Genomic DNA, 22957 nt, shown 5'->3' on the forward strand with positions numbered 1-22957 from the left:
AGAACAAGACCTAGCAATGGGTGTTCCATTATTGGCAACAGAAAAAATTATGGCACCTTCTGCTTCATCACTACAAATTTTTAACTTCACCATGGAGAAGGGTTTTAGATCATGCAATGGCAGAAGTCAATTAGATCTTAATTGCTCAAATACCTTTTCAACAGAGTTCTCATCTTCTCGTATAGATTACATCATGATAAGCATCTGTCATTGGTCACTTGTCCATAGCGTTAATGCTGATACGAGCAGAAGAGAAAGTGATCACTTCCCCCTGTTTTTAGACTTGAAGGGGAAATCATTTTTGTTTCATGCTTCTCCCTAACCAGATACGGATGTAAAGGTGATAGAACCAGTGGTTTCTAATAATAGGAGGGCATTAAGATGGCCTTCTTTTTTAGGAAAGATTGAACCATTAACACATGTGTACAATATCTTTGCTGATTCTGTATTACATTTCCTAGATAGTTGTTCTAGTGAACTAACTATAACTCAGGTACATTACATGTTAATGGAGAGCATAAAACCTCATTTAACCAAAGCAGTCTCTGTTAACAGCAAAAATAATATTAAGTCTGAGCAGTCCAATTTTTGGTTTGATACCGATTGTGCATTTGCCAAACAAAACTTGGTCAAGGCCTTGAGAACAGGAAATTCAGTCTTAATCAGGAATGTGGGGACATATATCGTAAAGTCCTGATAGTGGCACGCAGGAGGTGGGAAGATGATAGTTGGGAGGACCTGATAGCAGCTATTAAGAAGGGTGACCAGTTTTTGTTCTGGAAGATCATTGCCTATGGCTCTAAGGCAAACGCCTCGGCCCAGGATTATAACTTGGACCCCAAATCCTGGTATATCCACTTCGCCCAACTATATGCTGCCCCAGGACGCACAACTCTAGATCCTATAATTGAAATCAGTACACTCTTGTTAGCTAATACTTCCTCTCCTCTACATTTTAGTATGGCAGACACAATAAAGGCAATTGCTGCCATAAAACCGTCTAAAGCACCCGGACCTGACAAAATTCTGGGTGATTTAATCAAACACGCGGTGGATGTCTGGGCTCCCTACATCAATCTTCTCTAAAATGGAATAGCTAGTGGTCAGCCCATTCCTGACTCATGGAGAGGAGCGGAGATCGTTCCGATCTATAAGAAAGGTTCGAGGGATGAGCCAGCAAATTATAGACCAATTAGTCTCCTGAACATTTTGCAAAAAGTTTATGCTAAACTGATCTTGGATAGATTAAGTGAGTGGATCCTAGATAATAATGTGCTCTCCCCTTGCCAAGCTGGTTTTAGGAAGAAAATAAGCACCATAGATAAGGTCTTTAGGCTTTAAAATATACACAATTGCGGCATGGTCAACTCTATGTGGCCTTCATAGATCTGAAGGCTGCATTTGATTCCATTCTAGAGACCTTCTCGGGGTTAACCTACTACGGCAAGGAGTTCCGAGCAATATTGTAACACAGCTGTTTAGGCTCCGTGAAAACACATATGCAAAAGTACGCTCGGGGAAATCTGGAGAATTGACGGAAGAGATATCTGTACAAAGGGGTGTGCGCCAGGGCTGTGTCCTGGCGCCAACCCTATTTTTACTCTACGTCAATGACATGATTGAAGCTCTTAAAAAAAACACCCATGATTCCTCGAAATTAGGAGGTGAGCACATATGTGCGCTAACTTTTGCAGATGATACCATTTTGTTATCGCAAACACCCAGGGGCCTCCAGAATCTCCTAAATGCGTTGAATGAGTATTGCAAGCAAAAGGGTCTTGAAATCAATCCAGTAAAAACCAAACATATGACCATCAGACCCCATAATTCTTTTACAAATAAATTGCAGCTAAATGACGTAACTTTGGAGCATGTTCAATCAATCAATCAATCAATCAAGCATTTGTAGAGCGCGCTACATACCTGTGAGGGTCTCAAGGCGCTGGGGAAGGGCGGGGGCTGCTACTGATCGAAGAGCCAGGTCTTGAGAAGTCTTCTGAAGGCCAGCAGGTCCTCGGTCTGTCGTAGGCTGGTAGGGAGGTTGTTCCAGGTCTTGGCGGCGAGGTAGGAGAAGGATCTGCCACCGGCGGTTGTTTTCTGGATATGGGGGATTGTGGCGAGGGCGGCGGAGCAGAGGTTGCGGGTGGGGGTGTGGAAGCTGAGTCGGTTGTTGAGGTATGATGGTCTGGTGTTGTGTAGCGCCCTGTTTGCATGGATGAGGAGCTTGAAGGTGATCCTCTTGTTGACTGGGAGCCAGTGCAGGCCTCTCAGGTGGGGTGTGATGTGGCTGCGTCGGTGGACGTCGAGGATCAGTCGTGCCGAGGCGTTCTGGATTCGTTGTAGTCATCTCAGGAGCTTGGATGTTGTTCCTGAGTAGAGGGCGTTTCCGTAGTCGAGTCTGTTGGTGATGAGGGCCTGGGTGACTGTTTTTCTTGTGTCAGGAGGGATCCACTTGAAGATCCTGAGGAGCATTCGGAGGGTGGTGAAGCTGGACGCAGAGACGGCATTGACTTGCTTGGTCATGGAGAGAGAGGAGTCGAGGATGAAACCCAGGTTGCGTGCATGGTCGGTGGGTTCCGGGGGTGTGCCTAGCGACGTGGGCCACCAGGAGTCGTCCCAGGCTGATGGGGTGGGTCCGAGGATGAGGACCTCCGTTTTGTCTGAATTCAGCTTCAGTCTGCAGTCCTTCATCCAGTCTGCGACGGCCTTCATTCCTCTATGGAGGTTGGCGTTGGCGGTGTGGGGGTCTTCGGTGAGGGATATGATCAGCTGGGTGTCGTCGGCGTAGGAGATGATGTTGAGGTTATGTTGTCGTGCGACGTGGGCGAGTGGAGCCATGTAGATATTGAACAGCGTCGGGCTGAGGGAGGATCCCTGTGGGACGCCGCAGATGATCTCAGTGATTTTTGAGTGGAAGGAAGAGAGGCTGACTCTCTGGGTTCTGCCGGAGAGGAAGGATGTGGTCCAGGCCAGGGCCTTCTCTTGAATTCCGGCATCATGGAGGCGTGCTGATAGGGTGCGGTGGCAGACCGTGTCAAAGGCAGCTGATAGGTCAGGAGGATGAGGGCGGCTGTTTCTCCTTTGTCCATCAGGATCCTGATGTCGTCGGTGGCGGCGATGAGGGCGGTCTCGGTGCTGTGGTTGCTGCGGAAGTCTGATTTTGGATGGGTCCAGGAGGTTGTTGTCTTCGAAGTAGCGGGTTAGCTGTTTGTTGACAATCTTCTCTGTCACTTTTGCCGGGAACGGGAGCAGGGAGATGGGCCGGAAGTTCTTGAGGTCCTTGGGGTCCGCCTTGGGCTTCTTCAGGAGGGTCGTGATCTCGGCGTGCTTCCAGCTTTCCGGCAAGGTTGCTGTCTCGAAGGAGCTGTTGATGGTTTTCCGGAGGTGGGGTGCGATGGTTGTGCTGGCTTTGTTGAAGACGTGGTGAGGGCAGGGGTTGGATGGGGATCCGAAGTGGATGGAGTTGATGGTTTTGATGGTGTCTTGGTCGTTGACGTGAGACCAGGCGGTCAGGCGGCATGCGCGGGGGGTAGTCACGTGGGTGGTGGACTCAGTGGTGGGTGAGGGGGTGTTGGAGTTGAAGCTGTCGTGGATGTCGATGATCTTGCGGTGGAAGAAAGTGGCCAGGGAGTCTCAAAGGTCTTGTGATGGTAGGATGTCGTTAGTGTTGGAGCTGGGGTTGGAGAGTTCTTTCACGATGCTGAAGAGTTCTTTGGTGTTGTGTGCGTTGTTGTCTAGTCGGTCCTTGAAGGCGGTCCTCTTGGTGGTCCTGATGAGTTGGTGGTGTTTGCGGGTGGCGTTTTTGTGGGCTGTGTGGCTGTCTGGGGTTCGGTCGCGGAGCCATTTCTTCTCCAGCTTCCGACAGGTGCGCTTGGAGGTCCGGAGGTCTTCGGTGAACCAGGCGGCTTTCATGTTGGTGTGGTTAGTTGTGGAGGTCTTGAGAAGGGCGAGGGTGATGGCGCAGTCGTTGATCTATTTTTCGAGGTTGGTTGCAGCGGTGTCCGGGTCGGTGGGGTCAGCGGGTGGTCTCAGGGCAAGGGTGGTAGTCAGTTGGTCCTTGGTGACCTTGTCCCAGCAGCAGCGTGGTAGCTGTTGGGTGCGGTGGTGTGTGATGGTTTTCCTGAAGGTGAAGTGGATGCATCTGTGGTCGGTCCAGTGGGTTTCGGTGGTGTGGTTGAAGGAGATGTGGGGGCTTGTGGAGAAAATGGGATCCAGTGTGTGTCCAGTGGCGTGGGTGGGTGACGTTACGAGTTGTTTGAGTCCGAGGTTGGCGAGGTTGTCGATAAGTTCAGGTCCCCGAGGAGGATGTAGTCTGTGGAGGCGAGGGCGTGGGTGCTGACGAGGTCAGCGATGGTGTCGCAGAACTGTGGTCGTGGTCCGGGTGGTCTGTAGACAAGGGTTCCTCTGAGGGTTGTGTTGGTGTCGGTGTGAATCTGGAAGTGCATGTGCTCGGCGGCGGTGAGAGTGTCGTCGGTGTAGGTTGAGATTCTGAGGGTGTCCTTGTGGATGACGGGGATTCCCCCTCCAGCTCCGTTGGTGCGGTCTATGCGGGAGATCTTGTAGCCCTGTGGGATGGCTATGGCGATGTCTGGTGCTGAGGTGCCGTTCAGCCAGGTCTCCGTCAAGAAGGCGACGTCGGGGGCAGTGGAGTCCAGGAGATCCCAGAGTTCGATGGCGTGCTTGCGGTCGGAGCGGGTGTTGAGGAGGATGCAGCGGAGGTGGTTGGGTTCGCTGGCTGGTGGTCTGTAGGGCTGGATGCTGGTGTATCTGCAGTTCCAGCAGGTGAAGGGCCCTTCGGTGTGCTTCTGGGTGGCCCGGTAACAGGGGTGGTCTCGTTCGATGTTGAGTGCGTGGAGGGTGCTGGAGTCGTAGTGCAGTCTGGCGTTGCGGGGGGCACGGTGTCCAGGGGTTCTGGCGCTGGGCACGGTCCAGGCACGGACGGGCGCAGATGAGCTTGCCTTTGGCGTGCCTTCGGCGCACCAGCAGTGCACGTGCGCTGTGCTTCCGCGCGGCGCCCTCCATAAGAGGCCAAGTGGGAGGGAGGAGCAGCTGGGAGGCGGGAGCGGGGTGGACAATGGGCGACTGGCACGGGGCACAGAAGGCAAAAGGGGGCGGGGCCACAAGGGAGCAGCGGCGGGAAGTGGGGAGCGGGGGGGCACAGAGGGCGAGGGCGCAGAACGGGCGGCAAACAGAGGGGCAACCAACAATTAGAACAGGGCAACAATCAGCAATAGAATGAACAAACAGCAGAGACAGGTACCAGGGCACTCCTGCGGCGAACCTTTGGCAGCAGCAGCAGGGGCAGACACGGGCAGACACGGGCAGTCACGGGCAACCAGGGGGAGCCGTGTGGCGTGGGAACTGACCAGTTCCAAACTTCCCAGATTTTGAAATCTAAACTCATTCTAATCCAAAATGCGTCTCTGATCATAAAGAAAATGTTCTACTACGTCAAGAGCGTATATAAATCTAGAGCACAGACAGCAGCTCTATATGGTTCAGAGTTATGGGGGGGGGGTATTATCATCAATAACTATAGGGGAAAACCAAATTATGAGAAGATTCACTGCCCTCCCACAAAACACACCAGTGATTCCCCTTATGCTGGATTTTGGTATCAAACGTATATAACATAGGGCTATGTGGATGACCCTCTCATATTGGATCAGAATATGGACAACGGAGGAACTACTTGTCTATAGGCAAGCTTTGCAAGAACTGATTAGTCTGGACGCTTTTGTCACGTTCCCTTGGTTGGTCCATATTCGTAGATGGTCGCTGAACTTGGGTCTGAGCAGATACTGGAAACACCCGGACCTGCTCATCCCTGACTCTAAAATGGAATTTAAAACCATCTTTTGGAACTTTATTGAGCAGAGTGTTATAGTAAGCTCTAGTCATGGATCACTAACAACTCAGTTTTTGAGTCTTAAAACCAACCCCTCCTTTGAATCTTTTTTAGATGAGGTGGAGCCTCTTTTAGCTAAAACACTGTATCTAAAATTTAGATACGGCACATTGCAAATCAAGACATTCATGTGAGAAGTTGGCCTGGTATATGATGGGGTGACCATAGGATAGCAGACCCTACTCTCCTACATAACCCCCCCCCAAACGCAGGGACATTAGACTAACCATGACCAGTTGTGTCTTCATGTTCTAAGTGGAAGTACCTGGAGAGACCATCTGCATTACCATGGTCAGTCCCTGGGCGGTGCTCCACTGTAAAGTCCATCCCCTGTAGGGAAATGGACCACCTGAGTAGTTTGGGGTTTTCACCCTTCATCTGATTAAGCCACAAGAGGGGCTTATTGTCGGTCTGAATAAGTATGGTCTCAACTTCTTCAGGGCCCACACCACAGCAAAGGCCTCCCTCTCAATGACTGACCAACGTTTCTCTCTAGGGGTCAGCCTTCTGCTAATAAAAGCAATGGGCTGGTCTTGACCATCTACATTAAGTTGTGAAGCACAGCTCCCACACCCAACTCAGAAGCATCTGTTTGGACAATAAACTCTCTTGAGTAGTCAGGACTCTTCAGGATAGGTGCAGAGCACATGGCCTTCTTCAGGTCATCAAATGCCTTTTGACAGCTTACTGTCCACTGAACCTTTTTGGGCATCTTTTTGGATGTCAAGTCATTAAGAGGAGTCACAATGGACCCATAGTTCTTACCAAACTTCCTGTAGTACCCAGTCAGGCCCAAGAAAGCTCTGACCTGAGTCTGGGTGGTAGGAGGGGACCAGTCCTTGATGGTCTGGATCTTACTCTCCAGTGGTTGAACTTGGCCTCCACCTACAAGGTGGCCCAAATATACAACCTTACTCTGCCCTATCTGGCACTTTGTGGCCTTGATAGTGAGGCCTGCCTTTTGCAGAGCCTCTAGCACTTCCTTCAGGTGGACCAGGTGATCCTCCCAGGTGGAGCTGAAGACAGCAATATCGTCAAGATAAGCTGCACAAAAGTCATCCAACCCAGTAAGGACTTGATTCACCAACTTTTGGAAGGTGACAGGAGCATTTTTCAAACCAAAGGGCATCACAACAAACTGGTAATGACCTCCCAGGGTAGAAAAAGCAGTTTTGGCTTTGGATTCCTCAGCTAACCTGATTTGCCAATAGCCAGCTGTCAAATCAAATGTGCTCAAATATTTGGCAGAAGCCAATTTGTCTATGAGCTCATCTGCCCTTGGAATAGGATGTGCATCTGTCCTGGTGACAGCATTGAGTCCTCTGTAGTCCACACAGAACCTCTTTTCTCTCTTTCCATCTTTGGTATGAGGTTTGGGGACCAGACCCACTGGGCTAGCCCAGGGGCTCTCTGAAGGCTCAATATCACCTAATTCCAGCATCTTTTGCACCTCAGTCTTTATACAGTCCCTGACATGGTCATGTTTCCTGTAAATCTTGTTCTTCACAGGAAGACTGTCACCAGTGTCCACCACATGGGTACACCAATTAGTCTGACTGGGTGTCAAGGAGAACATATGTCTATATGACTGTAAAACTTGTCTGCAGTCATTTTGCTGATGTTCCGTGAGGCTGCCACCCAAGGCCACACCATCAACTGAGCCATCTTCAGGGTTCTGAATCAACAGGTCTGGGAGAGGGTCACTCTCTTCCTACTGCCCCTCATCTGTAGCCATGAGCAAGCCCATGTCTGCCCTGTCAACATATGCCTTCAATCTGTTGACATGGAGCACCCTGTGGGGACTCCTGGGAGTTCATAGGTCCACCAAGTAGGATACTTCTCCCTTCTTTTCAACAATGGTATGGGGTCCAGACCATTTGTCCTGGAGTGCTGCTGGGGCCACTGTCCAGGCTGGTACTCAGTCAAGACAGCCTTTTGGTCATGCCAAGCTTTTTGTAATTCTTGACTGGCCTCAAGGTTTTTGGATGCCTTCTCCATATACTCAGCCATCCTGGAGCGGAGACCAAGTACATAGTCCACTATGTCTTGCTTGGGCTTTCTGAGAGGTAACTCCCATCCTTCCCTCACTAGACATGGGGGTCCTCTTACAGGGTGCCCAAACAACAATTCAAAGGGGCTGAAGCCAACCCCCTTTTGTGGGACCTCTCTGTAAGCAAACAGAAGGCAGGGTAAAAGGATGTCCCATCTCCGCCTGAGCTTTTCAGGTAATCCTTTGATCATACCCTTTAGGGTCTTGTTGAATCTTTCAACAAGCCCATTACATTGTGGATGATAAGGAGTGGTGAACTTGTAGTTGACACCACATTCCTTCCACATAGCTGTCAAGTATCCTGACATGAAGTTTGCACCTCTATCAGATACTACCTCCTTAGTAAACCCCACTGGAGAAAACTCCAAGTAAGGTCCTGGCCACAACAGGAGCTGTTGTGGTCCTAAGGGGAATTGCCTCTGGGTACCTGGTGGCATGGTCCACCACCACCAGTTTGAATCTGTGCCCAGATGCTGTAGGGGCATCCATTGGACCTACAATATTAATCCCCACTCTTTCAAAGGGAACCCCCACCACAGGTAGTGGTATCAGGGGGGCCTTTGTTGTGCCACCTGCTTTGCCACTGGCTTGGCAGGTTACACAGGAGCGACAAAACTCCTTGGTATCTTCAGACATGTGAGGCCAGTGAAAGTAAGGGACAAGCCTGTCCCAAGTCTTGTTCTGGCCTAGGTGTCCTGCTAAAGGAATATCATGGGCTAAGGTTAGAAGGAAGCCCCTAAATTGCAGAGGTATAACCAACCTCCTGGTTGTACCAGGCTTGGGGTCTCTACCCTCTGAATAAAGGAGCCCATCATCCCAATACACTTTATGGGTACCTTGAGCATTCCCAGCAGCCTCAGCAGCAGCCTGCTGTCTGAGGGGTTCAAGAGAAGGACAGGTTAACTGAGCCTGCCCCAAGTCTGCCCTAGAAGGTCCCCCTGTCCCCAGAAACTCAACCTGGTCAGGTTCAAGTTCTTCAGGGACAGTTCCTTCAGGGGTCTCAAGATCATCTTCCTGGGGAGACTGATCCTCACTTGTAGGCAGGTGGGAAGGCACAGCCTTAACCCTCCTGTTCTTCTTCTTGGCAGGTGCTTGGTCCGTTGTTCCAGGATCTAATACCTGAGGTTCAGAGATGCACTTTTTGGCCTGTGACCTGGTCACAGCAAGGACATGTGATGATATCCCTAACTTCTCTGCATGAGTACTGTACTCTACTTCTGACCATAGAGAGCTCTCCAGGTCATTGCCCAACAAACATTCAACTGGGAGATCTGCACTAACCACAACTCTTTTTAGGCCAGATTACCCCTCCCCAGAAGAAATTAACAATTGCCACACTATGTGTAGTAGTGACATTGCTGGCATTGGTCACCAGGTAATTATCACCTGGTATGTATTGTCCAGGGTCCACAAAGCTAGGGACACTGGCACATGTGTCCCTGTATGCTTGAGCCACTTTTTCATTAACCCCTTAATTGCTGCCGTCGGCCAACGGTCGTCACGGCCACTACCTCCCCAGTGCTGCGCACGACCGTTGGACCTCCATTCAGCACTAGTCCCAATGGACAGCGCAGCACTGGGGAGGTTTATTTACAAGCTCTAAAGGGGCTAATCAAAGGTGTCTGTCTGTACTTGCCCAGATTACTGGGGCTCACAGTAGTGGACAAATCCATGTCCACATCACAAATCAGAACAGCCTGTGTAGGGGTTCTGACTAGGCCAGACTCTCCCTCAGTTCCCAAGGTGATACCCATTACCCCCTTAGTTTGTGGACCAACACTGCTGACTGTACTAGTGGGTGCAGGTGCCTTAGGGGCTGCAGTGTTGGGGGCTTCACCCTTTTTACACTCACTTGTTCAGTGAGAGGTGTTTTTACAGGTACTACACCAGGGTTTCCTTTGACCTTCTTTCTTCTTCTTCTTGGAAGTTTGGGACCCACCCTCAGTATTAGTTTGGGGCCCTGTTGAAGACTTCTGGTCTTTAGCTTTCTGCTCCCCACCCTTCTGGTCTGCCTTCTTTTGGTCACCACCCTGGCTCTGGTTCTGGTTATTTTGCTTAACCCTGGTTCTAACCCATTTGTCTGCTCTCTTTCCCAATTCTTGGGGAGAGGTCAGATCTGAGTCAATCAGGTGTTGATGCAACTGCTGGTTCTGACAATTATTTAAAATGTGTTCTCTCATAAGTAACTTGTACAATTCTTCATAGTCTGTAACCTTACTTCCCAGCAACCAGCCCTCCAGAGCCTTAGTGGCACATTCAACAAATTCAGACCAGTCCTGAGTCTGTGTCTTCTGGGTCTCTCTGAACATCAACCTGTACTGTTCAGTGGTTAAGCCTAACCCATCAACCAGAGCATTCTTCAGGACCAGGTAGTTTCTAGAATCCTCATCACTAACTGTGAGGAGTCTGTCTCGGCCTCTACCTTCAAAGGAGAGCCACAAGATTGCCGCCCACTGCTCCTGAGGGATCTGCTGTACTCTACAGGCTCTCTCAAGTGCAGTTATCCATTTGTGGATGTCATCCCCAGCTTTGTAGGGGGGCACAATCTTACTCAGGTTTCTATTGTCATAGGACCTGTCTTTATCCTTAGGGATAGTGCTGCCACCAGTGGATCCTAATTCACTCTCTCTAGACTGTCTTGCTTTAGCAAGCTTCTCTTGGATCAGGGCTACTTCTAGCTCTCTCTTCTGGATCCTAAGCTCAGCCTCTCTCATGTTGGCCTCATGTTCCTTCCTCTGAGGGGTTGTCATTCTCCTTCTGGTGTGACCATGAGAACCTCTAGAACATGGGTACTCACAAACTTTCTCTCGGGGGCCAAATTTACAGTTTGGTTTGTGTCCGAGGGCCGCATCGGTGGGGGGGGCGGGGTCAGTGGGGGAGGGGGAGGGGCTAGAGCAACAACATAAAACTGACCATGAGGTTGATCATAGGTCCCTGCAGTGGACGCCTTCGTCCACTGAGCCGTCCCGGCATACACACATCTCTCTCTCTCTTTCTCTCTCGGTCTCCCTCCCTCTCTCTAGCTCTCGCTCCCTCTCCCTCTCACCCTCCCTCTCTCCTGTCTTCCTCTGTCTCACTCTGACTGTCTGACTCCCTCTCTCTCACTCCCTCTCTCTCTCACTCCCTCTCCGTCTCCCTCCCTTTCCCTCCATCTCACTCACTCTCTGTCTCACCCCCTTTCACTCCCTTTCCCTCCCTCTCCCTCCATTTCCCTTCCTTTCCTTTCCTTCCCTCTCCCTACCTCTCCCTCTCCTTCCCTTTCCCTCCCTCTCCGTCTCCCTCCCTTTCACTCCCTCTCCGTCTCCCTCCCTTTCCCTCCCTCGCAATCCCTCTTTGTCTCCCTCCCTTTCCCTCCCTCTCACTCCATTTCCCTCCCTTTCCCTCCCTCTCCCTCCATTTCCCTCCCTTTCCCTCCATCCCCCGCCCCATCAGTCTCCCTCCCTTTCCCTCCATCTCACTCCCCATCAGTCTCCCTCCCTTTCTCTCCATCTCACTCCCCATCAGTCTTCCTCCGTTTCCCTCCATGTCATTCCCCATCAGTATCCCTCCCTTTCCCTCCATCTCACTCCCATCAGTCTCCCTCCCTTTCCCTCCCTCTCACTCCCTCTCCGACTCCCTCCCTTTCCGTCTCACTCCCTTTTCCTCCCTCTCCTTCCCTTTCCCTCCCTCTCCGTCCCCCTCCCTATCCCTCCCTTTCCCTTCCTCTCTGTCTCCGTCTCACTCCCCCTCCCTCCCTGTCCGTCTCACTCCCTCTCCGTCTCACTCACTCACTCCCTCTCACTCACTCCCTCTCACTCACTCCCTCTCACTCCCTCCCTCCCTCCCACTCCCTCTCACTCACTCACTCCCTCTCACTCACTCACTCCCTCTCACTCCCTCTCACTCACTCACTCCCTCCCTCCCTCTCACTCCTTCCCTCCCTCCCACTCACTCACTCCTTCCCTCCCTCCCACTCACTCACTCACTCCCTCTCACTTCCTCTCACTCCCTCTCCGTCCCCCTTCCCCTCCCTTTCCCTCCCACTCCCTCTGTCACCCTCTGTCATCTTACCCTGCCTGTGTGCCAGCCAGGGCACACACACACTCACAGCTGCACCCGAGCACTTCACAGGTCATTAAAAGACCATTTGCATGTTAATGAGGCCTTTGTATTTCACCTCTTCTTAGGCCCCTGCAGCTTTACTCTGGCCATTCCTAGGATCGCCCGCCGGCAGCCCCCACAGAGCAGCAGAGTCCCTCGCGCTGCTGCAGACACTTAAAAAAAAAACTCGGGAAACACTGGTTTGTCGTCTCGGGGGTCCGCGGGCCGCCAGGGAAGGCTTGCCGGGCCGCCCCTGGCCCACGGGCCGTACTATGAGTACCCCTGCTCTAGAAGCATGGGAAGTGTTAGATTCACCTGAGTGATTCCTTCTCCTCCTAGGCTCCTGGTTAAGTCCACCTGGGGGTCTGAGTGGGTTTAACCCTGTATCAGTCCCAAATTGGCTTAACTTAGCCTGGCTAAGTCTCCTGACTGGCACCTGACTAAGTCTCTCATCATCAGAATCACTTTCTTCTTCCTCCTCCTCCTCCTCATCCTCAGGCTGAGTATCTCCAGTGTTCTGGTCTTCCTCATCTATCTGAACAATAGGGACAGTGCATCAGTGTTATCATCTTCAGAGGGAGAGCCTCCTTCTCCAGACCTTGAGGGGTCAGGATTGGAGGTCTTTAGAGCTTCAGACTGGTCTAAAAGCTCTCTGAGGTGTGCTGTGGTAGGGTTCTGCCCCATCTTGAGACCTCTTAAGGTACACAGCTGCCTCATCTCTTTAAAGTTTAACATAGCAAATTTGAATGGTGCCCTTGGAGGGTCACTCTCAACAGGGATAGGTCCAGTGGACCCCTCTGCTCCAGACATTGCTCTTTTGTGGGTGGATGTGTTGCAATCTACCTACACTGGTGTTTACCTACTAAACATATCTAGTAGTTGTAGTCAGGGTGTGCTAATCCCTTTGCTCTACAACAACTAAGTTCAGTAGAACTTAAGTATACTAGTCTTGTTTTATATGTACCTAATAGGTACCTGTATGATCTTTCAAATGATATTTTCAAAGATTGCAATGGTAAAACAACAGCAAGCTCAAATCCCAACCGCTGCTCACCAATGTGAGAAGTTGGCCTGGTATATGATGCTCACTAGTTCTAATGATCACCTTGTACCATGCCAAGCAACCCTTATGATGATTGGTTGTAAGTCAACCTTATAGACCAGCTATCCTAGAGGTAGCATGGACAAAGCAGTCTTAGGCTAAACTCTGTAAAGGCATGTGAAGCAAGCTGTTTTACCAATACACTCTCCTTGAATACCAAATGAAAGGACACCACACAGATATATATTGAAAATATATATATATATTTATTTACTACAAGTACCCCCTATACTCTTTATGAGCACAGAAGCAAATGCGTTAAAACAAAACAGTGTTTAAATATACAAAAGTTGCACAATATGGATAGGCCCTGGTGGCCCCTAAAACCATATGTAAATGTAAATGTAAATGTAGTTGAGCTTATATAGCGCACAGCTACCCGCAGTGGGTTTCCTGGCGCTTGCTTAGGGAACCCTTCCTGATATTCCCCTGTGAGATAGCAGGGTATCCACAAGGTGAAAGTCAGGCATCCCGCGCGAGGGGCCGTTGTGGAGATTAAGCAAGCTGTTGCCCAGAGTCGCAGAGTGTGAACCCGTGAGTCAAGGAGGCACCGGGGTGAGAATTATCGAGTCCGTGGAATTTTTAGCCCAAGACCCGCCGGGGCGGGGATTTGAACCCTGGTCCAGGACTGATCTCAGATTCCGGGTCTGCCGCCTCTAACCCCTGAGCCACACTTCTCCACCATATACTAAAATAGTGGTATAAGAACCACGTATCTAATAGGAAGAAGGCCTAGGGCCTTGGGAATCGCTGGGACTACGAGGAGCTAACAATAGTTAGTGACCAGGAGGCCCACGGGATGCGCGTGCAGTGCTTGAAGTTACACGCGGGCGCCCATGGACTTTCAATGGGTGCGTAAAAAGTACAAAGTTACTGCAAAGGGAACCTTCCGAATGGACCAGAACCTAACAACTTAAAACTTAGACACTAGAGATGTTTCTCTCACAGGAGCACTGGAGTGCCAGCGTTATCTCACCCACAGGAAGCGAGTGCATAGGGTTCAAAGTGCGTCGGGTTTCGTCGTGTGGTTCAATGGAGCCTGAAGATGAAGATGCTGCAGGCGGCCAGTCGAGAAGAGTTCCGGTGGATCCAAGGGTGGATCTGAAGATGTGAAGACCTGAAATCAGAAGGGACAATGTTCAAAGTCACTAGCCAGTGACTACCGTGGAACCAGGAAGGAACCAGGCATTGTCGGGTGCCAACAGGTGAAGAAAGGAAGCTTGTCTCTGCAGCCACGTGGACACGAAGAGGTCAGCGACGTCCAGGAGTTGATCACGAGCTGTCCCATGCAGGCTCTCGCTGATGGCCGTGTCGGCATATTGATTGAAGCAAACAGGCCTTGGCAAAAGCAAGCCACGCAGGAAGTGAAGAAAGCTTGTTACTCTGACCAGCAAGGTTAGAGGGGCTGCTCCTTTTTACAGGAGCGAGGGCCAGTCTAGAGCAACCAGACCAGTGGTGTTGATTGTAGATTTCGTCACCAAGATGGCCACTAGCCAACGGGCCAGTAACCGGGATGACGCGTCAAGTGGCAAAATGAAAAAGGGCCCCAAACAGATCGTGGAGATGCTGGGGGGCTGATCTTCGGAGCAGATGCTGCTCGGTAGTGTGGCTTCTCAAACCCCAAAGCACAGCATTGAGGATGCCTCGGGTGCTGCGCAGTCAGCTTCTCGGGGGTCTTTCAAGATGGCCGGTCCCACGTCTCTCGATGCCTCCACGGGTCTCTTCTTTTCAGGGACTGTGGATTGGGCTGTGAGATGTCTGGGAATCCAGTCTTGTTGGGCTTTGGGCTCCGGCGGGAGGCGGCAGCAAAGCAGACGTCAAGTTGCTGGATCGTGCCTGTGTTCACAGGGTGGTCACTCCTTGGCCACAAGGAAGATGCTCTTCAGTCTTCTGTGCAGCAGAATGTCGAAGTCCAATTTTCTTCTTAGTTGCAAGTCGAGTTCAGGATGATCTGAAGTCTTAGGAGACAGCTCCTACTCTTAAACTAAATCTAGGGGCCGGATTACCTGCTAGGTCCCTCCTCTGGGTGGGACCAGGAAGGGGGGTGGTTACACCCCCTTTCCTTTGTCCAGTTTCGCACCAGGACTGGGGCTGGAGAGCCCCAGGACCGGTTTGAACTGGCATATGCACAGTGACACCTTGTGTGCCCCAGGCATGTCTCATTCTTTTCAGCCCACCCAAACCCACTGCACAAAATCCTGTCTGGGGTGGTGCAAGCACCTCCACTGACAGGAAACCCTTTGTCCAAGCCTCCCAAGCTGGAAGGACTCCCAGCAGCAGGAGGTCAGACTTGTGTCTGTGGTGGCAGCATCCATTTTGTGATGCTGAGGCTCGTGTTTAACTTTACCCGGGTTTCAGGTTAGGTATATGTCGTGTCCCTCTAGAAGAGTGGAATGCTACCCCCATCACCAGAATTGGCGAGGGGGTAGTATTCCAATTCGTATGACACCTTACTCGACATGTTTTGATAAAGCCAAACCAAAGATAGCATTTAACAGCGAGGTGCATAATGCACTTAAGAGTATATGGTATGGCAATATCTGGAAACAGCTAAAGGATGTTGTTCCGAAAGCTGCAGACAGGCTCAGCTCATGCCAGAGCACCATCTCACATGAAACCAAGCACTCTGCCTCCAGGATTGTCGAGGCCTTCCATAGGAGTGACTCATAGGTTAACATGTGTCCATATATTTTAGATATAGATATACTACACCTAAGTAAGAGGTGATTACACCAACTTACCCCAGTTGAGTGATCAGCCAGTTGGGTCAAATAGCTAGGCCAGGCCAGGGGTGGCACAATACATGCTGCAGCCCCTGGTAGGCCTTGGATACACCTATGCCCTGGGTACCTAGGGTACACTGTTACAGGGGCCTATAAGGTGGACCAGTTCCAATTGGTAATGCACCTAGAGTGCATTGGCATTAGTTTAGAGAGAGAACAGCAGGCTGTGGGTCTGATTAGCAGGCCCACAGCCACATTAAGTCAGAAACCAGTGAAGCAAAAAGCAAAAATTTGGGGTGACCATAGGATAGCAGACCCTACTCTCCTACAATTCACATCCAGATGGGGGAAACGGAGTGACGAGGTAGAAGATTGTATTTGCACAGAGTGCTCCCTGGGAAGAGATGAGGACATTGCTCATGTTTTATTTTTCTGTAAATTATATGAAACTCCCAGGAAAATGGATTAAACCTTTGGGCAGGAATCTTGATATCAGAAAATATATTGAGATGCTGCGCATTCTTAAGTCTGATACCTCCAGACTGGTTGTATTTGGAAAGAGCAGATTGTTATTGGCTGCCAATTTTATTAGAACAAAGCGAGGCTTAAGGTTCTGATAAATAATGTATTAGATAAATTAAGATGGTTTGGTTTTTTAAATTAATGTAATCTTATATATTTGAATTTGTATATAAAGGTAGCAAACTTTTTTCATTTCTGCTGATTGTTAAACTTTATAAATTATTGAATATTCTTATTAGGCACTTGCACTTTACGTATCTAAGACTCTTTAGATGAATTCTTAACTAATTATTGATATGGAAACTGACTTGGAAATTTTAAACAATGGGCCCAATTACTGTATTTAAAAATCGACTGTTGGTTTCTTGCTCTATTAACATCATCCTACATTGCTAAATCTAAAAGATTGCATTTTAGATACTTCTTAGCAAGACAATATGTTTTTATAAAAATGTGTCTTTTTGCTGCTAACAATCCAGAGTTATAGAAATTGTTTGGAAAGAAGATATTTGTCTGTCATTTATGTAAATGTTTTTTACTTTGATGATTCTGTGAATCGAATAAAGATGCTCAAATTGATGTGTGCAATCTAGGGGTAGTTACCCCATTGCCCTGCTTGTGGTACATGTGCCATAGTGTGCTGTGTTATGCCCTGATTTAATGTTGCCTATTGATGGGATATCCCAATGGGGAAGTGCTTCTAGTGTATGCACTTTACAGGAGTCTACCATAGTGCACTGCTGATGATGTATGCTCATAAGGTGTTATGCTAAAGGTAATTTTACCAGTAGTTACTAGTCAGCCTAATTGTGATGATGGTGACAGTGGCCCGATTGGCCTAGTGATTTATGTAATCCCTGGTGGCACAGTGTATATATCTGATTGTGTTCTAATGTGTTTTTATGTATAATACAAAGGCTATTTTTATATAAAACTGGTGTGGAGTTTCTTTTGGGGTGGGCCTAGGGTGTCACTGCTGTGTGAGTGTGTTGCACAGCCACTTTACACATTGCCTCTGGGATAAGCCTGACTGCTCTGCCAAGCTACCAAGGGGGTGCGCAGGGGTTATCTTCAGTGTGTACCTCCCTTGTCCTGCCTAGAGTGGTGGGTTCTGCCTGGTTTAAGTTCATCCTAGCCAACCAGAAACCCCATTTCTAACAGATGATGTGTATATCACCATTGTTGGGTAAGCAACAAGTCAAATTCATCCAGTAGCATCTCAAAGGACTTGAGTTCACCACTAGAGATCAGGTGTGTAAAATTCAGGAACCCAGCTCTGCACCAAACAGCCCCAATCAATCATGTCTCCATCTATGTAAATGGCAGTATTATTCCAAATGGGAGCTTTGTCACGAAGATGCGTATTTACTGATAAGAGCTATGGGGCCCCCATACAGTCAGCAAACATGACTAATCTCAAGTTCTCATCCATAGGACCACGTTGTAGACCGTGCAGATGGCGGCTCTGGCCTGCCTGTAGTAGTAACTCAATAAAGAATCTCAAATGAGATGATACATTTCAGCTTCTGTTCTCTTTTATGCTGTCACTGCCTCTCTAAAATTTATGGAGAATATGTAATTGTGTTTCTCTAGTGCAGAGACTATAATCAACAGGAGCTATCTGGTGAATGTGAAAGCATTTCACTTCGCTCGCAAATCTCGACTAAGACGCAATTCTTATTGTTCACAATAATCTCAAACTCTGGTTTTTACAGTCGATTATCAGGGGGAATAGACATTTTTTGTGAACGGCGCTATAAACATTTACAGCCATTGCCAGCTGGGATATGCAGCAGAAAATGACTTTCTTCGTTTCAAACGTCGGATAGAAATTGCTATATTTTAATAGGATCAAAAGAAACTGCATATAAATGAATACTACCTGAAATTGGGTGTTGGCGGGTGTTCCTGATATCCTCGCGATCTTGCAAATACATTGTCATAATAAGGGAAAGATTAAAAGTCTAATTGCAGACGTAAAGCGACTAAATATTTGGATTAATTTTTGCTTCTTAAATGCCAGTGAAGAACAAGCATTTGCAATGCAATAGGTCTCGCATTAGAAAGGTTTGAGCTATTGGTATTGTAATTGAGACATTTTTTATTTATCTTTTTTTTAAATAGCGAAATTAATAGTTTCGTCATTTACAATACCAATAGTTATAACTTTTGCAAATGTGACACCTATAGCATTTGTCATGCAATATGTGTTGTATTTACGTGACTTAGATGTATTAGTATTACAAATAACAATGTCTTACTTTTTTAAAATAATTAATACTTAAATAAAAGTTATTGCAATTTATAATAGCAATAGCTTAAACTTTTGTAAATAACTTTTGTGAAGATTATGTTCAGTGTATTTTATTGTGACGAAAATCCAAGAACAGAAGTGAAATATTAACATCTGTTTGTTACATTTGTAATAAAGCTTCAAACATTGAGAGAACATATTTGAACCAGTTTTTGTTGAATGGTTGCACAGATTGATGCTTTGGTGGCGCTGACTGATGTTGTGATGGCGAACGAGTGATGCGGTGGCGTTCAGTGATGCTGTGGTAGCGCATAGTGATGTTGGAGTGCCCCTGAGTGATGCTGTGGTGTGTTGATTGATGCTGTATGCTATGTTATGTTTTGTTTTGCTATCTTATGTTTTGTGCTATGCTATGTTTTGCTATCCTATTTTGATTTGTTATGCTATGCTTTTTTTTGTTATGTTATGCTATGTTTTGTTTTGCTATCCTATGCTTTGTTTTGTTATGCTATGCTTTGCTATCCTATGCTTTTTTTGTTATGCTATGCTATGTTTTGCTATCCTATGCTTTTTTTGTTATGCTATGTTTTGTTTTGCTATCCTATGCTTTGTTTTGTTATGTTTTGTTTTGTTATCCTATGCTTTGTTTTGTTATGCTATGTTTTTTTTTGCTATCCTATGTTTTGTTATGCTATGCTATGTTTTGCTATCCTATGCTTTTTTGTTATGCTATGCTGTGTTTTATTATGGTATGCTATGTTTTGTTATGCAATGCTGTTGAGGGTGAGTGAGGGGGTGGGGGGGTGAGGGTGGGTGAGGGGGTGTGAGGGTGAGGATGTTTGAGGGTGAGAATGTTTGAGGGTGAGGATGTTTGAGGGTGAGGGGTTTGAGGGTGAGGGGGTGCGAGGGTGAGGGGGTGCGAGGGTGAGGGGTTGTGAGGGTGAGGGGGTTGTGAGGGTGAGGGGGTTGTGAGGGTGAGGGGTTGTGAGGGTGAGGGGGTTGTGAGGGTGAGGGGGGTTGTGAGGGTGAGGGGGTGTGAGGGTGAGGGGGGTGAGGGGGTGTGAGGGTGAGGGGGTGTGAGGGTGTGAAGGGGTGTGATGGTGAGGGTGTGTGAGGGTGTGTGTGAGGGTGAGGGGGTGTGTGAGGGTGTGTGTGAGGGTGAGGGGCTGTGTGAGGGTGAGGGTGTGTATGAGGGTGTGTGTGAGGGTGAGTGTGGGTGAGGGTGTGTGTGTGGGTAAGGGTGTGTGTGAGGGTGAGGGGGTGTGTGAGGGGGTGGATGAGGGGAGGGTGAGGGGATGTGAGGGTGTGGGGTTGTGAGGGTGAGGGGGTGAGGTTGAGGGCGTGTGAGGTTGAGGGTGTGTGAGGGTGATGGGGTGAGGGGGTGTGAGGAGGTGTGTGAGGGTGTCTTTCATAAGACATTGAAACAAAGAGGTGTGCGTTGAAGCAAGGGAGCCTTCAGTATACACAGCCTTGTATTTGTAAGTCAAAAAGTATATACCATGGCGCAGAGGCACTAATGAGAAGCTTGTGGGAGAGAAGGGAGGTAGAATAAGGAGGAAACAAGGGGAAATAAGGAGTGATGGAGGGAAGGGATAAGGGCTGTGACTGGCTGGAGAAAGAGCAAGGTACATGGGAAAAAGCGCCAGGGAAGGAGGAATGAGGGGCTTTTGCAGGTTGGGTAGCGAAAAGCACGGAGGGGAAGAGACGACGTAAGGTAATGTGAATTTATTTTTATGATACAATTATCCTTCCCACTGGCTATGAAAATAAATACAGTTGGAAGGATCTTGCTATTCCCTTCGGTGATTTCAAATGTAATGCAAATCATTGTTCCTGGGAATAAGTATAATGGCTAAGAACAAAATATCATAAGAGAGCACATTAATACTATTACTGTCAGCTACCAGGATTACGACCTGTAATGATAGCGTGCAGACATTTGTGGTTTATCTTAACTCATTTGTTCCTAGTGGACTGATTCCAAGGTTTTGCTGAAACTACTGAATAGAAGAAAAAAAAGAAGCTGAAATACAAGGTTCCTATTATCTTTTGTTTTTTTCTTTTCTCAAATGGCACTGGAAGCTGTTCACCTCATACAAATCTCCTTACACCCGGCCCATCATCACTGAAAGCGCATGTGTTGTCTGCTTAGCCTACCCAAACTGGGGGAAACAGCAGTGCCTGCTTATCTGCCTAGAAAACGTGTGGCGCATGTTCCATCATCCTTATCTCACGTTTCAGCTGTGACGTGAGTTACACATTGTCCCATCTACCAACGGATATCTGCGAATATCTCCAAACACAGGACCTCCTGGTAAAACCGCATTGTATAACATCGAGCTCCTGGAAAACAATTGAAGAACATGTGATAACAGCAATTCAGGATGGCAATAACTCACGTCACGTGCGTGGAGTGGAACGGGGTGGAGGGAACATGGCGTGTGTTATCAAGCAACGCGATAAGAAGAGTTCCTGTATCTCGCAATCGGCGTTCGCAACGGACTCACATTTTCCCACTGACATGGAGCAATGGGCAGTTAATTTCATGTTCATGATGTTATTATTGGAACAAGTGAATCTTAAAGAAATGCAACGTTGCTTATTTTCGGGGAAACTGATTTTTATACGTAACACATACACATATAATGAGCGACCATAACAGACACATAATAGGGTGTAAGGTTGCAAATGCCGAGGACCGCAATACCAAGTGCGCAGAACGACTGCCGATATTATATACACTGTTGCGGGACAGTTCAGTTTCGAAAACGGGGCCTGACATGCAAAAAGGATTTCCGGCCGGGAGAAAGGAGAGGCGTGACACGCACTGAAGGGGCGGAGAAACAACGGAGCGGGCTGCGGAGTCTGCTCTGACACGGAAGGACAGTACGAGAGGAGCCGGTGAGGGGGGGCGTCGGGGCACATTGACGGTGCCCGCCCCCCCAGTGATGGAAGCCCTGCGTGTGCCCGGTGAGCGGAGTTGGGAGTGTGTGTGTGCGCGTTTGTGTGTGTATATGTAAGAGGGGGGAGGGGGGAGGTGCGCGCGCGCGCTTGTATGTGCCTGCGTGTGTTGTGCCTGTCTGCGTGTATGTGTGTGTGTGTGTGTGGGGGGGGGGGCGTGTGCCTGTGCCTGTGTGTACGTGTGCCTGTGTGGTGTGTGCGCACTGGAATGTGAGACACGAGAGGGGCACGGCGCTGTGCGCGCCCACGAGGTCAAATCTGCGCTCGTGCACCCTCTCGTGTCCACATTCCCAAATACGGGTAACATTAGTTGTCCTGCTGACAGCATTCAATGCTTGAATGCTACGTCAGCTCGACCTAAAAATGTGCCTGGACGGTAACCGGAGTCTTGTGCTGTAGTTCCCCAGCTGTAGCCCTTTGTGTTGCCAGAGAGTCGTGTGTGTGTGGGCCTTAACATCTTTCCCTTTTATCTTTTGACATGCTTAAGTACCGAACTCCGAGTAGATTGATCGCAGTGATGCAACGCCCCCATAGAGCAGTGTAGGACGCCCGAATAGCCACACCGTCGTATTGGAAAGGGAGTGCCTGAGATCCAGTGTACACGTCTACTCCTTAAGATTGGTTTGGTCGTGTGAACCGCCTGGGCTTGTGAAAGCTGCTATGAATTTAGCCGCACTGCCCTGGTTATTTAGTACATTAGAGCTGAGGTGCCCAATTGAAGGAGGTGAATGGAGCGCAATATAACATCCTCGCAAGCAAAGGGGCGCAATGCAAAACTCCCACCCCTGGGGGAACGTGGGAAGAGTGACGCAAAAGTTGTACAAGGGGCTTGTAAATCTGCCCCTGTGAGTTCTACGCACCTTCAATGTCTGTCTTTCTAGTAAATATTGTAAGCATAGGCACATGTCATGCTCCATGAAATATGCTTGGTGGCTTAGTTATGAGCCTTTGAGTCACTTTTGCGCCGCTGGTGCGTCATTTTTTGTGACGCACCAGCGGCGTAATAAGTAAGTCTTATTGCACCATATTTAAAAATCTACCTTGATGCGTCACTTTGCAAACCCCTGCGTCATATTATACCTGCACCAGGCATAATGTATGCAGGGGGGGTCGTTCCAACTCAAGAAAGGGTCATAGAAGTGGCGCAGTAAAATGTATGAGCTTTCACTGCGTCACTTCTAGAACACAAATGCGTCAATATCTTACGCCTGCCACATGGCAGGCATAAGACTGAAGCAGGCACATTTCACATGGGATTTGCCCATGTGTAATGACACATTGCTGGAGTTGCGTCACTTTTATGACACACTCCAGCAATGCGTCATTTTTGCGCCTACGGATACGTCATAAATACTGA

This window comes from Lissotriton helveticus, chromosome 5_1, assembly GCF_964261635.1.
Source record: "Lissotriton helveticus chromosome 5_1, aLisHel1.1, whole genome shotgun sequence".
Taxonomy (NCBI): Eukaryota; Metazoa; Chordata; class Amphibia; order Caudata; family Salamandridae; genus Lissotriton; species Lissotriton helveticus.